The sequence below is a fragment of the Capra hircus genome, chromosome 1, assembly GCF_001704415.2.
Source record: "Capra hircus breed San Clemente chromosome 1, ASM170441v1, whole genome shotgun sequence".
NCBI classification, from domain to species: Eukaryota; Metazoa; Chordata; class Mammalia; order Artiodactyla; family Bovidae; genus Capra; species Capra hircus.
The window spans coordinates 129008914-129035180 of record NC_030808.1 but is presented as its reverse complement, the minus strand read 5'-3'; the positions used below and the strand labels follow the sequence as shown (position 1 = coordinate 129035180).

Here is a 26267-nt window from a genome sequence, read left to right as displayed (position 1 = left end):
TCACGAGCCAGGAAGCAGAGACTTAACAGCATCCCAAACAGTAAAGACTTCATTATTTCCACAGAGAGCGCTTTGGCACATTTATCAGCATGTTATTAAGAATTACCATACATATTTAAAACAAAACTACACTTGTCAAAGCAGTTGAGCAAAGCGTTAGGTAATGCCAGCAGGCATCTGGCAGCCTCCAGTTCTGGGACTTTTGCCGGGCAAAGCTCCCTGTTCCCTTGGGCACCAGCACAGTCCAACTCTTACCCACTTCAGGGACCCTTTTATCCATTTTCTTCTTTCTTTTGTTGTTGCTGAAAAGCATCCTGAGAAACAAAGCCCTGAAAGGCAGGAATCCTTTCAGAAATATCAGGAGCAACAATTGCAAGTGCTGTTAGAAATTAAGAAACATGGAAACAAGGAAAAGAAGCTGGAGTGACCATAAGCAGGTTGGTGCGGGGCAGGGGGAAGGTAACCTCTCAACTAGACTAAACTAAACTAAAGGGGGCTCCCCGGGTGGCACTAGGGGTAAAGAACCCACCTGCCAATGCAGGAGACATAAGACTGGGGCTCAACCCCTGGGTTGGGAAGATCCTCTGGAGGAGGGAATGGCAACCCACTCCAGTAGTCTTGCCTGGAGAATCGCCATGGACAGAGGAGCCTGGCGGGCTAACATCCATGGGGTTGAAAGAGCCAGATACAATGACTGAGGCGACTTGGCACACAGGCACCTGCCTTACTAGTGCAGTTCGTGGGCCTCCAAGCTAATGTCAGCAGCTCCTTTGCCTCTTTTCTATTTGATCATCCCTGTTTTCTCCAGACCTTAATCATAAAGAGGAGCTCATTAGGCAATATTTAACTTAGCTCCTGATTTCTGCTTTACTAAACATACGTAATACCTTACCTAACCTGTTGATTCCTTTCCTCCATTAGGAGTAAAAATGAAGAATTAAGTAGTTAAAGGATGACTGGCCCTCTACCCTGAGCTTCTGCTTAGTAAATTTATAGGTAGACCCAGACAGACCATGTGGGCAAGAGAACATCCAATTGCAGGAGGGCCACGTGAGCAAGACAGTGTCCCAGGGAAGATCTGGAGAAGTCAGCAGGTCTGCACGCAGTGCAAAGATGATGAAGAATTTGACCTCTCACTGACGATTAACTGAGATTGTGTCCACTTCTTTTCTCCTTTAAAAATTGTCATGGCTGAGCAGAACCTTTGGAGGTGGTCTCTGGACGTAAGTCCACCATCTTTCACCATCTCCCCAGATTGACAGCTTTTCTGAATAAAGTACTTTTCTTCTCTACTGAAGCTTGCCCCTCGACTTATTGGCTGAGTGGTGAGCGGACGAACCTATGTTTGGTTACACTAAGCCTAGTGAATATGACCTGGCTGAGGCTACTGAGGCTTTGAGGCCATTTTGGCATCTTTTCTCTTTTGGCATCGTCAGCTCTCAAGATTATTTAACAAGTTTTGCTCTTTTCTTCTTGTGTTTGTTTGTTTCTTCAGCCAGATCACTCTTAGCTCCCATGGTCCAAATGAACTGGAGACTGCCTATTTATTGCTTTGCTCTGGGCACTGCTGGCCAGAGCACTCATCAATTTCCATGTCCACTGCAGGTCTTGATGGCAGAAGTCTGCAGCAGGGAGACGACCAGTTCAGCATTCCCAGGACCCCATGGAGAGTGAAGGCCCTCTGGCAGCATACTGGGCTGGCTGGGACCCTGGTGGCCGTTACCGGAAAAATGACCATCCTGCCTCTGGAGGCCTTGGTGTATGCTCCTCTTCTTCTGTCTGCCCTCTACTTCCCTCACTTCTTTCTGGGAAAGAGTCTTTCTGTCAACCAACAAACTCTTCCTGCATACGACAAAGCCCCCTCTGGTCTCAAGCCTTTCAGTGCTTGAGCTGGTCAGCGTGAGGTTTCTCTTTCTTTCCCTGCCAAATGTCCCAGTTTGGGTGTGCAATTTCTTAAAAAAAAAAACTTGACAGAGTAAACAACAAAGTGTTAATATTTCATAGAGTTTAAACTTCCTCTGGTCCTGGGTAGAAAGGACTTTTTGGTTTCCTCTCTCTTCTAACCCATTCTCTGCAATCATCTCCCCAAGCCTCAGACACTTGGCGCTGGTCCACTGACAGCGCCTTCTGTCTGAGCATCGACAAAGCCTCGGGTGGGGTGGCTGGCTCTGTGGGGTCCTGTGTGCTTGCAGGGTATCAGAAACTCTTTTTTTGCGTGTCTCTGTTTCCCATTATTTAACTCCTGGTAGCTGCATCTCTGCCTGCTGAATGGAATGACTATCCTTTTAGAGGAGAGTATTATAAAAAGAACTCAGCAGAATCTCAAATGCCAGGGTCTCGTGGCTTCTTGTTGAAGGCCTTAGATCTGGCTGGAACTTCATACAGGAAGCAAGGCAGTGGGGGGCAGGCTGCAACTGGGCAGTTCTGGCTCTGTGTGTAGCCCACTGCAGTGGGTCGTGGGAAAGGTGCCCAAACACTGCCCCGGGCAGCCTTGCCCCAGGCAGCCTCTGCATGTGGAATCTATACAAAGAAGCCCCATTTCCCATTAAGGAGTAACTGGTCTTGGGCAATCAGTCCCTTCAACTGTCCTCTCAACATAGGCTTTGTGGTGGCAGGAACTTGATGGTGAGCAGGCAGAGACACACCTGAGCTTCTGACCTGGGTCAACTTATTTAATCTCTCAGTTCCCCATTCTCTCCTCCTGAACCAAACGAGCTCATGCAGTAGACAGACCAGTTCAGGGCAAACACATGGATGGAGAACATGCTAGAAATATCAGTTGAATCTGAATTCCCCTCTCCTTCTCTCCTATTTTCACTACAAGCACCATTTCTCTTATTAAGGCATGAGGGGCTGGCTTGGCAGGCACTTTAAGCCAGATAATATGCTCCAGCACTGTGAATTCTAAAATAAATATGGTGGGAGCCCTGCCCTCATGGAGGTTTAATCCTGGTAGATGAAGAGTCACCATGGGATGGTCAACGTGGGGGAGATGTACACAGGGAGCCCTGAAGAGGCTCTGAACAGGCAGAGCAGATTTTCTGGACGGGGGCATCTAAACCAAGTCACGTACCATTGCTGAAGGCAGATGGTGACCTATGAAAGGTAAAGTCTTGTTAATCAAATCAATTCTTTCCACTCTAACTGTACTGAAAAGAGACTTAAAAAAATCTTCAGAACAACTGAAGCTTGATGACTCCTTGATTCTGCACTAATATCCTTGCCCATTTCTTGATACGTTTTCAATTTACCTTCATGGTAATTTACACTCAAGGAAACTGTCCAAGATCTGCTAAGGGATTCAATAGCATAGGTCATGGAGTTAAACGCTGTGGTGAAACCTAGGGCTTAATTTTATGGATAAAATTTAAATTGCTTAGCTGCCTTTTTGCATTATTCGTGTTAAGACTAATGGCTGCTCAGTGAGTGGGAAGAGATCACTATAGGAATCAGGGGGCCATCTTGCAATTCTTTAAGCACATCTGGTGAGGCTGTGGACTCTGCCCTCGGGGTTAACAGATCTTGCATTGGGAAGAGATCTGAGCAGCCCACTAGCCCACCCCCACCACTGGGGCTGCTCCTGAAACTGCAGTAGGGGCAAGGAGCCTGAAACTGGAATTCTTCCCAAGATCGACCTTGGAAGGAATGAGGGGGTGACAACATTTTACCACCAGCGCTTTTTGGGTACTTCTCAAAGTGAGGTCTGCATTGATGTCAAGATTAAAAATGCGTACGCCATGTTGCACCTGGAAGTGCTCTCTGGTTGTGAGATTTACAAACTCTTTATGAACTTTCATTTATCCCAAGCATCTCAGGTGAGTCTTAAGCATCAGTGGAGAAGCATGGGTCAGCAGTGACTGTAGGGGGACCACTTCCTTTCCGTTATTCATGGTGCTCTGATTAACCTAGCTCTAAAGTAACTGAACTCTAAGGTAAACAAGGACCACTTTGCTATTATGACCAAATGACCAATTTTATGAGTATGGAAAAAAAGGATAAAGTTAATTGTATCTCAATTTTAAAAAATGTTTAGTTTTTTTTTTAAAGGATATGTATTTCTTAGGTTGTAAATGTTTTATATAGTTTAATGCAATTTCATTTTGAGGTTGGTTTCTAATGATAGCCTTAATTTACATGTCTAATATATGCATCAGTCAGTTCCGATTTATGTAAATGATAGATGATCCTATTCACTTGCAATAATAAGCCATAATTTAGAGCTGCAAAACCAACCTAAAGCTAAGCATTCTCAGCAAGCACTAAAAAACTAGTCTCTGTGGGGAAACATTTTTCTTAAAAAGTTTTTAATTTCTATTTCCAGTGCTGTTTAGATTAGTGTTTCTGTAGCTCTTCTGTGTAATAGTTAATAGGCACCAGCTGCCCCAAAGAAAAAGGGTTCAGTGATCCAATAGGCTTAGGAAACCCTGGGGGAAGACAAAGTGAAACAGGTTTTTACTGCAGATTACAGATCCTCTGAGAAACCCTAACATGTGGATGTGCAGAGTAACTCCAAGAAGGGGATGGAAATCTTAGGGTTTGCCAAGCTCATTTAGCTTTCATGGAATGTTCTATTGGATGAGCACTGAGAAGGCCACTAGTAGTCAAACACTCAGTTTAACCCGCTGGCAAACTATTTCAGGGGAATTATGCTTAGATGTACTGCCCTTAAGACCCAGTCCTAGGAAAGTGTATCACAACTGGGAGTGTATATGAGATCACATGAGCAGCCCCCTCAAACACAAACCTCTCACTTGATGTTCAAATTCAAGCACTGATCTCAACTAAGGGAATCATAGTCGACCTGCTCATCACCAACACTCACTGCCACCAACCTCATATAATGACCAGCACTTCTGACCAACATCACGACTTCTACCACTCCCAACACATTGAAAGGGCCACCAACAGTCTACAAAGACCAACAGGAGCCAATCAAATGTGATATTATTACAATTATTTTGGTTTCAAGTAATAAAATTCTTTTTCCTATATGACAAATTTGTTTAGTTATCTGGATAATGCTTTCAATATAATTACTGGCTTCCTTAGTAATTTTACATCTTTTAGCTTTTTATTTCAAAATAGTTTTAGACATAACAAAGATAGTACAAAGACTTCCCAGACATTCTTCACTCAAATTCTGCTAATGTTAACATCTTATATAAGCACGGTACAGGGATCTAAACCAGGAAGTTAATCCTAACTCTATTCACTAATCTACAGGCCATGTTTATACTTCCCCTCTATTGTACCACAGTTGCATTTTTCTAACGTAGGGTCTGATTCAGGATTTCATGTTGTGTGTGACTGTCCTGTCTCCTTGGTCTCCTCTAGTTAGGGACACTTCCTCAGTCTTTCATGAAAAGATGTGAACAGGTTTTTTGTAGAACATCCCTCAATTTGGGATTGTCTGCTATTTTCTTATGATAAGACTGAGTTTATGCACCTTGTTGTTCGTTGTTTAGTCGCTAAGTCATGTCTGACTTTTTGTGACCCCATGGACTGCAGCACACCAGGATTCCGTTCTTCACTATCTCCCAGAGCTTGCTCAAGCTATCCAATGAGTCAGTGATGCCACCCAACCATCTCATCCTCTGTTGCTTCCTTCTCTTCCTGCCCTCAATCTTTCCTAGCTTCAGGGTCTTTTCCAGTGAGTCAGCTCTTCCAATCAGGTGGCCAAAGTATTGGGGCTTCAGCTTCAGCATCAGTCCTTCCAATGAATATTCAGGACTGATTTCCTTTAGGATTGACTAGTTTGATCTCCTTACTGTCCAAGAGACTCTCCAGAGTTTTCTCCAACACCGCAGTTCAAAAGTGTCAATTCTTCGGTGCTCTGCCTTTTTTAGGGTCCAACTCTCGCATCCATACACGACACGACTACTAAGTTTGTCATACTTTTGTTCCAAGGAGTAAGTGTCTTTTAATTTCATGGCTGTAGTCACTGTATGAAGTGATTTTGGAGCCCAAGAAAATAAAATCTGCCACTGGAAGGACTGATGCTAAAGCTGAAACTCCAATACTTTGGCCACCTCGTGCGAAGAGTTGACTCATTGGAAGAGATTCTGATGCTGGGAGGGATTGGGGGCAGGAGGAGAAAGGGACAACAGAGGATGAGATGGCTGGATGGCATCATGGACTCGATGGACATGAGTTTGGGTGAACTCCGGGAGTTGGTGATGGACAGGGAGGCCTGGGATGCTGTGGTTCATGGGGTCACAAAGAGTTGGACACAACTGAGCGACTGAACTGAACTGAACTGAACACTGTTTTCACTTTTCCCCATCTATTTGCCATGAAGTGATGAGACCAGATGCCATGATCTTTGTTTTTTGAACACTGAGTTTTAAACCAGCTTATTTACTCTCCCCTTTCACGGAATCTTAGGTAAGAATGTCTCAGAGATGACGCTGTGCCCTTCTCAGTGCATAATATCTGGGGTACATGATGTTGATCTGTTTTGATTCTGGTGCTAATATTACCTTTAATACTTGGTTGAGGTGGTGTCCGCCAGATTTCTGCATTGTAAAGTTCTTACTTTCTCCTATATATCTGTAATTAATAAAGATCTTGTGGGAAAATGCTTTAAGACTATGCAAATATCATACTTTTGCCCACTAATTCTAGCATTCATTGAGTATTTTGATGTGTATTACTCATTACTATGATGTTGGCTAAATAGTGATTTTCTATTTCCAACATTCTTTATTAATTAGAATTCTACTGGAAGGAAGAAATATTGCCTTTCCTGCACTTATGTATTCATTTGATCACTTATTTCTATCAAAATGGACTTATGAATACTTCTTTCATTCTATGGGATGGAATCCACTATCATTATTTATTTTGTTCCATAGATTATCCCAGATTTGTCCAATGGAATCTGCTTTAAATTGGCTTTTTTTTTTTTTTTCTGACACACTCCCAAGCTAGGCTTTAGCAATACATGAACCATGAACTTCCAGATGTTCAAGCTGGTTTTAGAAAAGGCAGAGGAACCAGAGATCAAATTGCCAACATCTGCTGGATCATAGAAAAAGCAAGAGAGTTCCAGAAAAACATCTATTTCTGCTTTATTGACTATGCCTAAGCCCTTGACTGTGTTGATCACAATAAACTGTGGAAAATTCTGAAAGAGATGGGAATACCACACCACCTTACCTGCCTCTTGAGAAATCTATATGCAGGTCAGGAAGCAACAGTTAGAACTGGACATGAAACAACAGACTGGTTCCAAATAGGAAAAGGAGTACGTCAAGGCTGTATATTGTCACCCTGCTTATTTAACTTCTATGCAGAGTACATCATGAGAAATGCTGGGCTGGAAGAAGCACAAGCTGGAATCAAGATTGCCGGGAGAAATATCAATCACCTTAGATATGCAGATAACACCACCCTTATGGCAGAAAGTGAAGAAGAACTAAAGAGCCTCTTGATGAAAGTGAAAGAGGAGAGTGAAAAAGTTGGCTTAAAGCTCAACATTCAGAAAACGAAGATCATGGCATCTGGTCCCATCACTTCATGGGAAATAGATGGAGAAACAGTGGAAACAGTGTCAGACTTTATTTTGGGGGGGCTCCAAAATCACTGCAGATGGTGACTGCAGCCTTGAAATTAAAAGACGCTTACTCCTTGGAAGGAAAGTTATGACCAACCTAGATAGCATATTAAAAAGCAGAGACATTACTTTGCCAACAAAGGTCCATCTAGTCAAGGCTATGGTTTTTCCAGCAGTCATGTATGGATGTGAGAGTTGGACTATAAAGAAAGCTGAGCGCCAAAGAATTGATGCTTTTGAACTGTGGTATTAGAGAAGACTCTTGAGAGTCCCTTGGACTGCAAGGAGATCTAACCAGTCCATCCTAAAGGAGATCAGTCCTGGATGTTCATTGGAAGGACTGATGCTGAAGCTGAAACTCTAATAATTTGACCACCTGATGCGAAGAGGTGACTCATTTGAAAAGACCCTGATGCTGGGAAAAACTGAGGGCAGGAGGAGAAGGGGACGATAGAGGATGAGATGGTTGGATGGCATCACCGACTCAATGGACATGGGTTTGGGTAAACTCTGGGAGTTGGTGATGGACAGGGAGGCCTGACGTGCTGCGGTTCATGGGGTCACAAACAGTCAGACACAACTGAGCGACTGGAACTGAACTGAACTGACACACTCCCATCATTTGTTAAGTATTCCCTTGCTTTCTGGCACCACAAGATATTCAGGCTTGTTTTGTACTTTCTCTGCCCCAACTCTGGAATCATTTTTCCAAGAAGCTCTGATTTTTTAAACTGGAGAATGACACATAGAATCCTAGAAGGCTAGCTGTGTTCATTGCTACTGGAGACTTGTGGTTTCCAGGAACCTCTCAGACGACACTAGAAATTACACACACACATATGTACACACACCTCACCATATTTATTTCGATCACCATCCATCTGGATATATTAAAAGCCATGAGATCATACCGAATCCTCCCATTCTAATCCAACACCACAGAGTTCATTCTAGCCTTCCTCTCCTTTCTTTATTTGCAATTCCTTTCTTTAATACTGAGATACGTGGCTCTGTCCCCACAATAATTTACTCATTTGCTTGATCCTAGTATTTGTGTGTACATGTGCGCTAAGTTGCTTCAGTCGTGTCTGAATCTTTGTGACCCCATGAACTGTAGCCTGCCAGGCTCCTCTGTCCATGGGCTTCTCTAGGCAAGAATACTGGAGTGGGTTGTCCTCCTCCAGGGGATCTTCCTGACCCAAGGATCGAACCCACAGTTCTTACTCCTCTGAATTGGCAGGTGGGTTCTTTATCACTAGTGCCACCTGGGAAGCCCCTTAGTATTTACAGTTTCAAAACTGTTTACCTACACTCTTGTGGAAAACACATTTTCTAACTAGATAACAATATTTATGTATGCTTTTTTTTTTTTTTTTGTCCTTAGCATTGCAATGTCTAGTCACAATGATGTTTTCCAAGTTATCGAGGTTGGTTTTTTCCTTTCCCATTGGCTTCATTGTGGCTATTTATTCATTTAGTGGAGAAGGCAACATGACACAGGAGCCTAGCAGGCTACAGCCCATAGGGTCACAAAAGAGTCCAACTTAGCGACTAAACAACAACAAATTTGTTTATAATAGAGAGAGGCTCATTTGTTACTGCCTGTTTTACACTTTTAGGTTCTCCTCACATCCTGGTTGACCTTAACCACATATTTAGTTTTTGGAGTATGAGGTTTCACGGTTCTAAGAATCAGACTGAAAACAGATGCATACACTCAGAGAAGGTGGTCTCCCTCATCCTATTTTCTACTCTATTCCCACCCCGTATTCTTTCCACTCTGGTCCCATTTAGCCACTAGAAGGAACCAACATCATTAGCTTATAAAATCCATTCTTAAATGATTTTGTCCTCTTAAGATTTATTTCCCCTGTAATTATCAGTAACTCATCAATCTCCCCAAGGTCAAACTCTTTCCCAACAACCTCATTTTTAGGAGTATTTATACAGACACATCTTTTCAATGCATTTTAATTAATGCCCTTTGTGCTGCTGGGAGTGGTACTTTGGTGTCTGTTTTATCTGATGTTGGCCTGGATTTTCTGAACGCTCTTGCATGAGTTCTCTTTACGATCTGCTTAAAAAGGCTGCCAAATGCTGGTGCCCGATTCTCAATGATCTTCGCTTCCCATTTAGAAGACAGAGATGGCTGCAGGTCCTGGCATATTAACCCTGGAGCCGTCTCTTCAGGGAGTTGGAAGTTTGACCTGACTGGCCGGTGTGGCAGTGGCAGCAGCAGGTAGAGACAGCATGGTTTGTCGGGAGATGGGGACCCCTGTGGACAGATGACAAGAGACTGGCTATGCATTCTAAGAGTCTGGGGCTTTGTCTTTTACTTGTTGGGCAGGTCACATGTAAAACGGGTCACCTCTTCAGATCTCAAGCTTCCTTATAGCTGTAAAATGGGAATCTTAACACTCTACAGGACTGTTTTGAGGATGACATTATTCTGTTTGGAAACCCCTGGCATGGAAGAAGTCTACTGAAGGACGCTGTCACTTCCTCACTTCATCCTTTCATCCACAAACTATGTTGCTTCAATCTTTGTTGTTTTTTAAATTATGCTTTTTGAGATAATTGTAGATTTATAAGTAGTTGTAAGAAATAATGTGGAACAGTCCCATGTGCCCTTCACTGTTTCCCCAGTGATAACATCATCCAGTATGACACTTCCTATCACACCCAGGATGTTGGGACTGACAGAATGCACTGACCCCATTCAGATTTCACCAGCTCCACACTCACTCAGCTGCTCATTTCCTCTCGTCTGTAGGTTTTGTGTGTCCACCGTCAACAGCAAACTACATAATAGCTCCCTCACCCTCAGGAACTCTGCATTGTGCTTTTATCACCACACCCACCTCCCTCCCGCTGCCCCCAAGCCCTCACACTAACCCCTGGTAATCACGAGTCCATTCTCATTTATATAATTTTGCCATTTCAAGGATATTATATAAATGGGGTCATTTAATATGCAACCTTTTAGGATTGGTTTTTTCCACTCAATAATACTGCCTGGAGTTGACCTAGCAGAAGCCTGAAACTACGCTAGTATGGAATTTGGGACAGACTTAGTTTTTGCACATAACCTTGTACAATCTTGCAACAGAAGCAAGCCACACAAGATATATACCTGGACTCTCCTGTATTATACAATTTTTCTTGTTCTGAATATCCATGATGCTACAACTGACAAAAACAAAAATTGGTATTTCAGACATTTTCTTAAGTCTTTTAAGCTAAAATCACATGCAAGAATAGCCTTTGCAGCTACTAATTTTGACCCCTTTTAGACTGGTGTGAAAGTCTGTGTTGAAGCAGCAAACCAATGCTGCCTTTTGGATATTATGTTTCATCTTTAGTTAAACACTTCCCTGCTATATTCATTTATCATGGTCTTGTGCTCAGCCACTAAGTTGTGACCAACTCTTTGCAATCCCATGAACTGTAGCCACCAGGTTCCTCTGTTCATGGGATTCTCCAGGCAAGAATACTGGAGGTTGCCATTCCCTTCTCCAGCAGATCTTCCTGACCCAGAGACTGAACCCACGTCTCCTGAACTGGCAGGTGGATTCTTTACCACTGAGCCACCAGGGAATTCATATTCATTTATATCATCTAATATGTGACACACTGTTGTCGTATGCATAATTTTGTGATCTTTTGCCTGTTTCCTTATTGGACTGTTTGTGTTTTTATTGAATTTTGAGAATTCCTTTTCTTAAAGTGGGGTAAAATTGTTATATAACATCATCAAAGTTGTTGCACAAATAGAGCTTGTTTCTTCTTATACTAAGTCTATTCTATGATCTGGATGCATCCCAGTTTAAGTGTCGCCCCTTGAAAGATACTTGGACCTCTCCAGTTTTTAATTATTATACATGAAGCTGTAACGAACGTTTGAGTACAGGTTTTGTGCAAACGTAAGTCTTCATTTCCCTGGGATAAATGCCCATGAGTGCAATTGCTGGGTTATGTGGTAGCTGCACTTTTAGTTTCACAGGAAACTGCTAAACTGTTTCCAGAGTGGTTGAGCCATTTTACGTTCCCAACAGCATTTACGAATGGTCTTGTTCTCTGCATTCTTACAAGCATTTAGTGTCGTCATTATTTTTTATTTTAGCTATTTTGATAGGTGTATGACAATACGCTTTTATGTTTGTAAAGAAGTTACATTTCCCTAATGACTAATGTTGCCAAACACCTTTTCATGTGTTTATTTGTCATCCATATATCCTCTTCAGTGAAACGTGCCTTTGTGTCTTTGGTCCATTTCCTTATTAGGTTGTTTGTGTTTTTATTAAATTTTTAGAATTCTTTTTTTTAAAGTGAGTTGAAATTGGTATATAACATTATATTAGTCTCAAGTGTACAACATAATAATTCGGTATTTATATACACTACAAAATGATCACCACAATAAGTCTAGTTACCATCCATCATACAATTGGCCCCCTTCCCCATTTAGCAGCCCCTTCAAACCCCTTCCCCCCAGTAACCACTAATCTGATCTCTGCATCTATGAATTTGTTTTCGTCTGTTCCTTTGTTTTGTTTTTATAGATTGCACACATAAGTGAAATCATATGGCATTTGTCTTTCTCTGTCTGACTTATTTCACTTAGCATGATACCCTCTAAGTCTATCCATGTTGTTGCAGGTGACAAGATTTTCTTTTTTACGGCTCAGTAATATTCCAATGTGTATACATACTACCTCTTTTATATCCATTTACCTATAGATGGGCACTTAGGTTATACCCATATCTTGACTATTGTAAATAATGCTGCAATGAGCATATATCTTTTAAAATCAGTGTTTTCATGTTCTTTGGAGAAACACCCAGAAGTGGAATAGCTGGGTCACATGATAACTCTATTTTTAGTCTTCTGAGGAACCTCCATACTTTTTTTAATAGTGACTGCACCAATTTACATTCCCACCAACAGGGTATTGGGGTGAGATTCTTTATATATTCTGGACACTAGTTTTTTGTTGGCTTTGTGGTTTGCAATTTCAACTCCTTTTGAAGAATCAAGAGCAAAAAATTAAACAAAAACTATTGATTTGTTTTAGTTTTCTACCTGTTTGGGGAAAGGAGAAGAGTGTGGGGAATGAGGGGGGAAAGTGGGAGGCATTTCATGGCTTATGAGGATATGAGCAATGGCTCCCATTTTCCACAGCATGTACACATGAACTGCAGTGAGGCAGATGGAAACCAGAATGCGGGGAGTCAGGCAGTGTCTGAGGTCCTTGATATGAAGCACACTCACAGGTAAGGCTCTGTTCACTCCCTATCCTGGCACAACCGAGTCTGGCGCGAGAGTACCTGCTGTGGAAACTGCCCACTTAGAGACTCTTTCAGGATCTGTTTCCTTCTATGTCCCAAGGTAGACACAGAAGGAAAAGGAAAATGCTGATTTGTTATTAAATCAGAAAAGCATCTCCTCTCAAAAGAATGTGAAACCTTTAAAGCTTCACAAGATAAGGAACAAATTATCCTGGTTCCAAACAATTGCTGGAGTAATTCAACATTCTTAAATCTATCTTCTCCAGAAAAATCTCTTAAATTAGAAATGTGAAAATGAAGAGTTTTTCAGACCAGGCTGGAGGACTGCCCATGAATATATATTAAACTCACTCTATCTGATTAATAAATGTCCATGTGAGCCCAAGATTAAGATAACATGCTGAGCTTATATAATATTTACTCACTCTCTGATAATATCTCCAAAAGCCCAGAAGACCCAGATCTGGGGTTGCCGCTGCCTTAAATAGAATTATTATAGCTTAATTTCCCTCTTTATCTCAGATGCAATGTACCAGTGTATCATGGTGCATTTAATTCTCTCTATATTCATTGTGTAGTAGAGGACCAACATTAAAGCCGCAGGGGTAGCACACTGGACACTGACCAGACATTTTTATTTAACACAGAAAAATGTGGTGTAAATGATACTGAAATAAATATGCTCTGATTTAAAATGCAAGTTCCTGAAAGGAAATCTTGGGAGCCATAAAATACCGTTCCCCTCCTCAAGGTTGTCCAAAGGGAAAAAGTCAGACAAGGCTTTCAACCGGGTTGTTATCTTTATGATGCAATTTAATCTGGGATGCTACAAACACGCGGGGCAGGATCGTTAAGCAATAACATCATAAAATACCAAGAAGGGGCTAAAGAAAACAGAAGAAACTGTATTGCGGTTTCCTCACTTTCACGCAAAGATATGAGAATATTGTTAACCTGTCTGGTGACCACAGGGAACTGCTCTGAGCCTGCACTGGGTGGGGCCTGCTCCGATGCAAGTGGAGAGACCAAATGTATTGGGTTTGTCATGTGGGTTAGACCCAACATGTGTGTCATCTCATTTAGGCCTTTTGATAAATAACTTTTGAGATTAGGAGATAGTTTCCTCATTTATCCGTTTATTCATGTAATTAACTAGTAAACTGTTTTATATCAATTTATATTCAGGAACTGTTACTTTATTCAATAAGTTATAATATTTATTTTTATGCTCAAATTATCCTGTATTTTATCAGTGGGAACCCCTTCAAGCTGGCTCCTGTGTGCCATGGACATTTAGACATGTCCCCATTATTGAAGTACTTTCATATTTTCTGGCACCACAAGATGTTCCAAGTTCAACATCTTCCTTGCCCCAGCCCCAGAACTGTCCATTTTTCCAAGGAGAGCTTTTCATACAGAATAGTATTTAGAAACCAAGATTAGAAATGTTAGATGGTACTATTGCTACTGGAGTATAATTATTTCTAGACCCTCTCAGCAGATAAGAATAAGCTAGACGGTAAAGCATCTGCCTGCAATGCGGGAGACCTGGGTTCAATTCCTGGGTTGGGAAGATCCCCTGGAGAAGGAAATGGCAATTCACTCCAGCACTCTTGCCTGGAAAATCCCATGGACGGAGGAGCCTGATAGGCCACAGTCCATGGGGTCACAAAGAGTCGGACACGACTAATGAATGACCTCCTCCTCCTGTACAGATGTCTATGTATGTGTGTCTGTATGCATACTGACAAGACGTATCTGTTTATCTCTCTAATCTAGTTTACCTATCTATCCACGAGTTCACATTAATACCTTCAGTTGCAATACCACACCAGGAGGGTATTTCTAAGTTCCCTCTGTTCTGTCTATAACTCCATTGTTCAAGAACGAGAAGCCTGACTTTCATTATCCATAAGATATTTAATTATTGCTTAATCCTAGGATACCCAGGGTTGGGCTTCCCTCACAACTCAGTTGGTAAAGAATCTGCCTGCAACGCAGGAGACCTGGGTTCGATCCCTGGGTTGGGAAGATTCCCTGGAGAAGGAAATGACAACCCACTCCAGTATTCTTGCCTGGAGAATCCCATGGACAGAGGAGCCTGGCAGGCTACAGCCCATGGGGTTGCAAGAGTCAGATACAACTTAGTGACTAAACCACCACCAGGATACCTAGAAAAGAGTTTCAGATTATTAGCCCATGACTCAGGGAGAAAGAAATCTACTTATTAGAGTTGAATATTTGTTTACATTTGATTTTGGGGTCCCAAGCAATGTGGCAACCAACCATCTTTTAAACATAAAGTTCATATTTGCAGCTTTTCTTGAGAAATCAGAAGGTATGGCTCTCCCCACCTTTGGACAGGGCATGAGTGCTTTCCCAGGGTTTGCTGTCTCCCCTACAAATAATCCTTTCTTGCTCTTGTATATTCAAACCCCACTTCACCTGGACCTCTGCCATTCCTGGAAGGACCTTCTCCAGCACTGCTTCCTTTTCCTCTCTCTCATTCCCTCCATTCTGGTGGTCAATGCTGCCACTCCAATAAAAGCATTTCACAAAGAACTGGCTCCATGCTGCTAACCCAATATACATGATTTTTCAGCTTTGTTTAACTTGACCCCTTAGTAGCACTGACACGGGATGCCCCATCTTTCCTGTGACAAAACTGCTCTGGTTCCTTCCCACTTGGTGGCCTTCTCACCCTTCTGCATAAGCTCACCCTCCTTTGTTCATTTCAGCTCAATTCAGTCACTCAGTTGTGTCCGACTCTTTGTGACCCCATGGACTGCAGCACGCCAGGCCTCCCTGTCCATCACCACCTCCCGGAGTCTACTCAAACTTATATCCATAGAGTCAGTGATGCCATCCAACCATCTCATCCTTTGTTGTCCCCTTCTCCTCCTGCCTTCAATCTTTCCCAGCATCAGGGTCTTTTCCAGTGAGTCAGTTCTTGGCATCAGGTGGCCAAAGTATTGGAGTTTCAGCTTCAATATCAGTCCTTCCAATGAATATTCAGGATTGATTTCTTTTAGGATGGACTGGTTGGATCTCCTCGCAGTCCAAGGGACTCTCAAAGAGTTTTCTTCAACACCACAGTTTAAAAGCATCAATTCTTCGGCACTCAGCTTTCTTTATAGTCCAACTTGCATATCCATACTTGACTATTGGAAAAATCATAGCTTTGACTAGATGGACCTTGGTCAGCAAAGTAATGTCTTTGTTTTCTAATATGCTGTCTAGGTTGATCATAGCTTTTCTTCCAAGGAGCAAGCATGTTTCAATTTCATGGCTGCAGTCACCAGCTGCAGTGATTTTGGACCCCAAGAAAACAAAGTCTGTCACTGTTTCCATTGTTTCCCCATCTATTTGTCATGAAGTGATGGGACCAGATGCCATGATCTTCATTTCCTGAACGTTGAGTTTTAAGCCAACTTTTTCACTCTCCTTTTTCACTTTCATCAAGAGGCTGTTCATCTTTGCTTTCTGCCATAAAGGTGGTGTCATCTGCATGTCTGAGGTTATTGATATTTCTCTCAGCAATCTTGATTCCAGCTTGTGCTTCATCCAGCCTGGCATTTTGCATGATGTACTCTGCATATAAGTTAAATAAGCCGGGTGACAACATGCAGCCTTGACGTACTCCTTCCCTGATTTGGAACCAGTCTGTTGTTCCATGTCCAGTTCTAACTGTTGCTTCTTGACCTGCATACAGATTTCTCAGGAGGCAGGTGAGGTGGTGTGGTATTCCCATCTCTTTAAGAATTCTCCACAGTTTGTTGTGATCCACACAGTCAAGGGCTTTGGCATAGTCAATAAAGCAGAGGTAAATTTTTTTTCCCCCGGAATTCTCTTGCTTTTTCAATGATCCAGCGGATGTTGGCAATTTGATCTCTGGTTCCTCTGCCCTCCTTTGTGGGGCTGCTAAATGTTATGGCTCCCTGGAGCTTACGCATCCTATGGCTCTCTCTGTGATCTCACTTACCCCAATGGGTATCTTCATTTATAACATACAGGGAACTTGCAAACGTCCATCTCCAGGCCTGTCTTCTCTGAGTTCTAGTCACTGCCTTCTCTCAGATGTTTCACAAGTCTCTCAAAGTCAACAGATATGAAGCTGAACTTGTTCCCCCCCAAGTCTGCTCTACCTCCAGACTCTTTCTGCTGTGGTAGTGCTTTCTCTATCCCCCAGACCCAATCCATTAAGAGGTCAGCTTCAATCTCTAATGATCTTCCTCATCTGCCAACTTCTTTTCATTGCCATGTCACCCTCTCATCCAAAGTATTGCTCCAATGGCCCCTTAACTGGCTCCCCTCCCTTCCCTAACTCTAAAGTGTTAGTATATTGTGTGTGTGTATGTGGGAGGGGGGGTGGCAGACAGAAAGAGGAGGGAGGGAAATGCAGATTTTCTCACAGCTCTTAGGATGAAAAGAAGACTGCTTAACAATGGCCTGCAAGGCTCTCATAGTTTCCTAACCTCCTACAGCACTCCCCGCTGTTCTTGCTTCTCAGTTATTGCATCTGTTCATCCCTCAGCGGGCAGCCATGTCCTCTTCCCCATGGGGCATTTGTACATGGGCTTTCTTGGTCAAAGAATGCTCTTTTCTTGTATCCCCTAACCCCGGCCAACTCACTTTCAACCTAAAATGTGCCTCACTAATTCTTCTCTAGCTCAGTCCTTTGATTTTCAGAAACACTTTCCCTGGACTTGCTGTCTATGTCTAGCTGCCTCCCTGTTCACACTGATAGCATTAGGAATTTGGCTCAAAGGCATTTTCACCTCTGTGGGATCTGATTAACACCTGCCTTCCTGTTATAGACTGAATACCTCTGTCCCCTCCTTAATTCATATTTGGGACCCTACTCTCTGATGTGATGGTATTAGGAGATGAGGCCTTTGTGAGGTGCCTGGGATTAGTCAGGGTCATGGGGGAGGGGCCCTCATGACTGGGATTCATGCCCCTATAAGAGTTATGAAAGAGCTTGCTTTCTCTCTCTGCTCTCTTCCATATGAGGACATGATGAGAAGTTGGAGTCTGCAGTTTTGAAGAGGGCTCTCAGCAGAATCCAATCATGCTAGCACCTTGATCTCAGATTTCCAGCCTCCAGACTGTCAGAAGTAAATTTCTCTTGTTTACAAGCCACCCAGTCATGGCATTTTTGCTTATAACAGCCTAAACTGACCAACGCACTCCCCCAGGGGCACAGGGTCCACCCTTGTTATCTCTGCTTCTTGCACAGTTTCCAGCAAGACATGTGCTCAAGAAGCTTGTTGAGTAAATGGAGACAACATGATGTGGTGGCTACAAGCATAGACTCTGGGGAAGACTGGCTCTACCCTGTGTGTGATGTCAGGCAAGTCACTCAAATTCTCTGAGCCTCAGCTTCCCCATCTGTTAAACAGGGAGAGTGACAGCACTCACCTCAGAGGGCTGTTATGAAGATTCAGTGATCTTTGTTTAAATGTAATGCATTCAGAATATTACCTGACATATAGTAAGGATGATATGTGTTTGTTAAACATGTAAAATGAACAGGTACTAAATAGTCATTGAATGAATAAGTATTAATGAACCAGACAGAAAATATGATTTTTAAAAAGAAATACAAGTGGGCTATTACTCACATATAGGCCAACGGCCAGATCGTGTTGACTAGATATAACAAACTAAGTAACAGAAAACAAGATTTAAATTTAATTCAACCTGCATTAGTAAGTCTGTGACTACATGTTGGGAAAACAACTTCTTACAACTGGGAATACATCCAGCATCTTAAGAGAAATGGGGACTCAAATTCTTAATATATTCAATGAAAGCTTTAGGTATGTCTGATGCTATCGACTAGTCATATGTAGGGCTGAATCGTTTCTGTCAAAAAATCAGCAAAACAAGAATAAAACTCCCAAATGAACTTTTTATAAACCACCCACAGCTACCACACAAATACATCCATCAAAGGTTTGAGAATCTTCTTTGAGAAGTCCCCATGCAGCATCTAGTACAAGGCAAGAAAGCACCATGACTAGAAGACAACACTATAAAACACAGAAATAACACATTCCTACCAGCCCTTATCATATTCTTGAACATTCTTTCAAGTAAAGGAATATTAAAAAAAATATCTGGTTCATAATTTCTTCCTTTGAGCATGTATGACTTTGTCAGGGTATTAACAATGAAAACCTTCAGGCCTAAATTTCATCCAACATTTAATTTTTTTCACTATAAAGGGGAGTATTATCATAGGACTAAAGACAGTTAAAAAGTTTTTGATACAGTGTTTCTGTCAGTTTTTAAGGTTTTGTTGTTGCTTTGGAAGAAAAAAAAGGCAGGACAGTGACGGTATTAAGAAAGGGTGCTTGGCAAAGGGGAAAGAGCTCAAAACAACAAAGTAATTAGCTACTGCAGCAAACTAGGAAGACACTATTAGTTTCTACTTAAAGGTACTACATAAATTGCTTGAGCTTGTTTAGTTCAATTTATATGCACACAATATCAAATTTAAATTGTGAGTTGTTTCAGTGAAAATGCACCAACAGAAGGGAGATTTCATTTTCTTCATGAAAAAAGAAAGTCAGCTGTGAGGCCAGATTTTCATCCAGCCTTAATTGTGAGCTGATTCTGATTGAGAGAAAAGGCTCTGTTTAAATATTTGTCCCAGGAGAGACAAAGGGTTGGGTGAAGACTTGGTGCACAGTTCTGCTGGCTGTGGGAGGCTGCAGCCAGCAACTGGGGCTGCGGGTCAGGGAAATTGAAGCCAAGCTGTGCAGAAAAGAAATTCATACCACACACCAAGACCTGGTGCTCCCTACCTTACCAGCCTCCTCTCCCTCCCGTGTGCCGGAACAAGACTCTCTTCCACCCCCACATTTCACCTGTGCAGCTTTCTCTGCAGACAGCGCCCGCTAAACAGCACTTGCCTAAGTCTCTTATGTTCTTTAAGCCTTTGGTGTCACCTCTTCCAAAAAGCTTTCTCCAACCCCCAGGTGGGAGACATCTCTCCTCTGCACCTAGTGCCACAATCATGTATTTCTCATCACTTATGCTGTGTATCTAGTTTGGGCAGGAGATGCAATTTAATCAATTCTATTTCCAGCAACAGTGCCTGGCATGAAGAAGACACAGCAGGTATCTGAATAATGTTGAAAGATGTCAACCTGCTGGGTAACACGCAAAGACACAGCCAGCAGAATCCATTCTGGATTTTCAATAATGACTGGGTACTTTCTATGGAGGAATGATTGAGAATAAAGGCAAAAAGATGCTTGAGGTCCTACGTGAGGCCCCTCTACCTATTAATACCTTAAATAATAGGGTTCAAGCCAGTCTAATTTGTCTCCCACCCACTTCCCTGTTTTGGGTCATGCTTCTGGTAAGGTCTTATTTAAACATTTTTTTATTGAACATAAGGTCACAAAGATTTTCTATGTTTTTTTCTAGTTTTAGGTTTTTACATTAAAGTTTATGATACATTTTGAGTTAGCTTTTGTATATGTACAGGCTTTGGGTTGAGTGTTTTCTCTGGGGCAAGTGTGATGGAAGAATATTCAGTAGTTCCACACCTATTGGTGAAGGTGAAAGAGGAGAGTGAAAAACCTGGCTTAAAACCCAACTTTAAAAAAACAAAGATCATGGCATCTGGTCCTATCACTTCATGGCAAACAGATGGGGAAAAAGTGGAAACAGTGGCAGACTTCCTTGGCTGCAAAATCACTGTGGACGGTGACTGCAGCCACGAAATTAAAAAATGTTTGCTCCTTGGAAGAAAAGCTATCACAAGCTTACACAGCGTCTTGCCAAGAAAGGTCTCTATAGCCAAAGCTATGCTTTTTCCAGTAGTCATGTATAGATATAAGAGTGGGATCATAAAGACGGCTGAGCGCTGAACAATGATGCTTTTGAACTGTGGTGCTGGAGAAGACTCTTGAGAGTCCCTTGGATAGCAAGGAGATCAAACCAGTCAGTCCTGAAGGAAATTAACCCTGAATATTTATTGGAAGGACTGATGCTGAAGCTGAGCTCCAATACTCTGGCCAGCTGATGAAAAGAGCCGACTTATTGGAAAAGACCCTGATGCTGGGAAAGACTGAGGACAAAAGAAGGGGGTGACAGAGGATGAGATGGTTGGATGGCATCACTGACTTAATGGACATGAGTTTGAGCAAACTCAGGGAGATAGTGGAGGACAGGGAAGCCTGGCATGCTGCAGTCTATGTGGTTACAGAGAATCGGACATAATTTAGTGACTGAACAACAATTTTTTGAAAAGATTATTCTTTCTCTCTTGCCTTGTCCTTTGCAACTTTGTCAAAAAATCAATTGTCTATGTCAGCGGAGAGAAAAATTTGGTGTTCTCTATTCTGTTACATCGATCTATTTTCACACCAATACCCCACTGTAACAAGTACTGTAACTTTAGTCTTAAAATCCAGTAATTTAATCTCCCAACTTTGTTCTTCTTTTTAAAAATTACTTTGGTGCATTTCCATATTAATTTTACAATTGGCTTATCATTTTTTACCAAGAAAAGCTTACTGGGGTTGAGTTGAATCTATAGGTAAATTTGGAGAGAACTGAAATTTTAACACTGTTGAGTTTTCCAACCCACAAAAACAAGGCATGTCTCTCTATTTTAGTAAGGTTGTCTTTATCTCAACAATGTTTTGTTGCTTTTAGCATGTAGGTCTTGTACACTTTTGCTGGATTTATCTCTATTTATTTTTTCTATGCTATTGTAAATGGTATTATTTAAAATTTTTAACATGATTCTTTGCTGTGTGTATATAGAAATGCAACTGATTTTTATATATTGATCTTATATCTAGCAACACTGGCTTTCCTGGTGGTGCAGGTGGTAAAGAATCTGCCTGCAATGCAGAAGACCCAGGTTCAATCCCTGGGTCAGGAAGATCCCTGGAAAAGGGAATGGCAACCCACTCCAGTATTCTTGCCTCTTCTTCATATCTTCTGCTTCTGTTAGGTCCCTACCATTTCTGTCCTTTATTGAGCCCATCTTTGCATGAAATGTTCCCTTGGTATCTCTAATTTTCTTGAAGAGATCTCTGCTGAAGAAGAGGTGGCAAGACTACACAGAAGAACTGTACAAAAAAAGATCTTCATGACCCAGATAATCACGATGGTGTGATCACTCACCTAGAGCCAGACATCCTGGAGTGTGAAGTCAAGTGGGCCTTAGGAAGCATCCCTACGAACAAAGCTAGTGGAGGTGATGGAATTCCAGTTGAGATATTTCAAATCCTGAAAAATGATGCTGTGAAAGTGCTGCACTCAATATGCCAGCAAATTTGGAAAACTCAGCAGTGGCCACAGGACTGGAAAAGGTCAGTTTTCATTCTTCTTATATATTCTTAATCAAAGTATATTCTGATTCTATTTTATCTCCTTTGAATCCTTAGGAGTTAAAACTGTTTGCCTTTTTTTAGTGGTTGCATTAGGGTTTATAATATGTGTCTTTACCTTATTTCAGTCTACCTGTAAGTGATATTATACCACTTCATGTATAGAATAGAAACCTTACAGTAGTATTCTTCTATTACTCTCCTCCCAGGTTTTCTTTTTTTGATACTGTTGTCATAAGTTTTACTTCTACTATGTTATAAACTCCATAATATATTGTTATTTTTGTTTAAATGGTCAATTATCTTTTAAAGAAATTTAAATAATAAACAACTTATATAATTGCCCATGTAGTTATCAGTGCTCTGTATTCCTTTGTGGGGATCCATCATGTGTGGTATCATCTTCCTTCTGCCTAAAGGACTTGGTATCTCTCATGGTGCAGGTTTGCTGGTGGTGACATCATCCAGGTTCTATAGATTTGAAAATGTCTTTACTTTGTCTTTGTTTTGAAAGATATTTTTGCCAGATATAGAATCCTAGCTTCACAGGTTTTTTCTTTCGGTACTTTAAAGATCTATTCCACTGAACTCCCTTGTGCTGAATTCAGAAGCAAGAAATTTACTATCTTCCTTATTTGTTCTTCTGTAGCTGCCTTTAAGATTTTCTCTCTATTATCTGTTTTGAGAAATTTGATTATTATATATCTTGGTGTTGTTTTCTTCATGTTTCTTGTGCTTGGGGTTTGTTGAGCTACTTCATGAAATCTGCTTTCATCAAATTTGAAAACACTTCAGTGATTATTTCTTCAAATATTTGTCCTGTTCTTCCTGTTTTTTTCCTTCTATTGAACTAGTTCAATTGTAAGTATATTAGGATGATTTAAATTATCATGTGTTCTTTTCTTCCTTTTTAAAAACTCTCTTTTCTCTTTATGCTTCATTTTGAATTGCTCCAGTTTGGATAGATAGTTTTATCTTCAAGTTCAGTAATCTTTTCTTCTGCAATGTTTAATCTGTTGTTAATCATAACCAGTTTAATTTTCATCTCATATACTGTAGTTTTAATCTCTAGATATGAGCCTTTTTATATTTTCCATGTCTCTACTTAATTTTTGAACATATATAACTATAGTAACTTTTAAGATCCTTGTTTGCTAATTCTAACATCTGCATCAGTTCTGGTTCAATTTTTATTGATTGATTTTTCTCTTCATTATGGATATGAGTATAGACTTCAATTATTTTTTTCCACACAAAACCAAACTGCCTTCCAAAAATGTTTTATCATTTCCCATCACTACCAACACATGGGAGTGTTCATTTCCCTCCTCCTGCCAACACTGAATTTGACAGCCTTTAATCATTGTCATGCAGAGTTCCAAAGAATAGCAAGAAGAGATAAGAAGCCTTCCTCAGCGATCAATGCAAAGAAATACAGGCAAACAATAGAATGGGAACGACTAGAGATTTCTTCAAGAAAATTAGAGATACCAAGGGAACATTTCATGCAAAGATGGGCTCGATAAAGGACAGAAATGGTCTGGACCTAACAGAAGCAGAACATATGAAGAAGAGGTGTCAAGAATACACAGAAGAACTATACAAAAAAGATCTTCACGACCAAGATAATCACAATGGTGTGATCACTCACCTAGACCCAGATATCCTGGAATGTGAAGTCAAGTGGGCCTTAGAAAGCATCACTATGAACAAAGCTAGTGGAGGTGATGGGATTCCAGTTGAGCTATTTCAAATCCTGGAAGATGATGCTGTGAAAGTGCTGCACTCAAAATGCCAGCAAACTTGGAAAACTCAGCAGTGGCCACAGGACTGGAAAAGGTTAGTTTTTATTCCAATCCCAAAGAAAGGCAATGCCAAAGAATGCTCAAACTACTGCACAATTGCACTCATCTCACATGCTAGTAAAGTAATGCTCAAAATTCTCCAAGCCAGCTTCAGCAATGTGTGAGCCATGAACTTCCAGATGTTCAAGCTGGTTTTAGAAAAGTCAGAGGACCCAGCGATCAAATTGCCAACATCCTCTGGATCATGGAAAAAGCAAGAGAATTCCAGAAAAAAATCTATTTCTGCTTTATTGACTATGCCAGAGCCTTTGACTGTGTGGATCACAATAAACTGTGGAAAACTCTGAAAGAGATGGGAATACCAGACTACCTGACCTGCCTCTTGAGAAACCTATATGCAGGTCAGGAAGCAACATTTAGAACTGGACAGGGAAGAACAAACTGGTTCCAAATAGGAAAAGGAGTACGTCAAGGCTGTATATTGTCACCCTGCTTATTTAACTTCTATGCAGAGTACATCATGAGAAACGCTGGGCTGGAAGAAGCACAAGCTGGAATCAAGATTGCTGGGAGAAATATCAATCACCTCAGATATGCAGATGACACACGCTTATGGCAGAAAGTGAAGAGGAACTAAAAAGCCTCTTGATGAAAGTGAAAGAAGAGAATGAAAAAGTTGGCTTAAAGCTCAACATTCAGAATACTAAGATCATGGCATCTGGTCCCATCACTTCATGGCAAATAGATGGGGAAACAGTGGAAACAGTGTCAGACTTTATTTTAGCGGGCTCCAAAAAATCACTACAGATGGTGACTGCAGCCATGAAATTAAAAGACGCTTACTCCTTGGAAGGAAAGTTATGACCAACCTAGATAGCATATTCAAAAGCAGAGACATTACTTTGCCAACAAAGGTCCATCTAGTCAAGGCTATGGTTTTCCCAGTGGTCATGTATGGATATAAGAGTTGGACTGTGAAGAAACCTGAGTGCCGAAGAATTGATGCTTTTGAACTGTGGTGTTGGAGAAGACTCTTGAGAGTCCCTTGGACTGCAAGGAGATCCAACCAGTCCATTCTAAAGAGATAAGTCCTGGGTGTTCTTTGGAAGGAATAATGCTGAAGCTGAAACTCCAATACTTTGGCCACCTCCTGTGAAGAGTTGACTCATTGGAAAAGACTTTGATGCTGGGAGGGATTTGGGGGCAGGAGGAGAAGGGGACAATAGAGGATGAGATGCCTGGTTGGCATCACTGACTCGATGGGCATGAGTTTGGGTGAACTCTGGGAGTTGGTGATGGACAGGGAGGCCTGGCGGGCTGCAATTCATGGGGTTGCAAAGAGTCGGACATGACTGAGCTACTGAACTGAACTGAAGTGAATCTTTGTCAATCTCACACTATTTACTCCTATAATAGATACTTATTTTTCTAATTAAAAACTTTTTTTGGCTGCACTATGCAGCATGTGGTTAGTTCCCAGACCAGGGACTGAACCCCTGTGCCCTCTGCAGCAGAAGTGTGAAGTCTTAACCACTGGACTGCCAGGGAATTCCCACAACAGATATTTACTGAGCGCCAGCTATAAGCCTAGTGACAGATGGTGGCAATTGTGTAGTGTTCAAGCAATCATAGTAGTTGCCCACGTGGTGCTTATTATCTTGTGATGCTTACTTTTTTATTTGCATTTCATTGATTATTAGCAATCACAGTTGAGAAATTTTTCTCATTTATTGTCCAGATATATTTCTTCTTTGCATATGGCTTAGTAATGTTTACTGACCAGTTTCAAGTGAATTGTTTGGATTTTTATTCCTATGTAAGAGCTATTCATTTACTAAGAATAAATACCTATTTCACTTTTTGAATAATTAAAAATATCTTATAAACAAAGATTTTTTAAAATAAATTAACACGTATGCAATTTCTTTGAAGAAATGGTTTACATGTTACTCAAATATTTTTTTCTATATTGAAAGTAAACAGAAATTGATTTGGTATTAAAAACATGGCCCTTAAAGACAAACATTTTTGAGTAATGAAAAAACACAAAACACATATATGAATACATAAGATATTGTGCTCTTGCTCAGTCATATCCAGCTCTTTTTGACCCCATGGACTGTAGCCTGCCAGGCTCCTTTGTCCATGGAATTTTTCAGGCAAGAATTCTGGAGCGGGTTGCCACTTCCTCCTCCAGACATAAGACAGACATAAACACATAATGAATAAAACTTTCATATGTATCTGACATCAACAAAT

At 41.2% G+C, this 26267-nt stretch overlaps 1 protein-coding gene across 1 annotated transcript in view; it reads right to left on the bottom strand.

Moving 5' to 3' along the window:
• Positions 1–26267, bottom strand: part of NMNAT3 (nicotinamide nucleotide adenylyltransferase 3) — a 123665-nt gene that overhangs the window by 35075 nt on the left and 62323 nt on the right. The window lies entirely within an intron of this gene.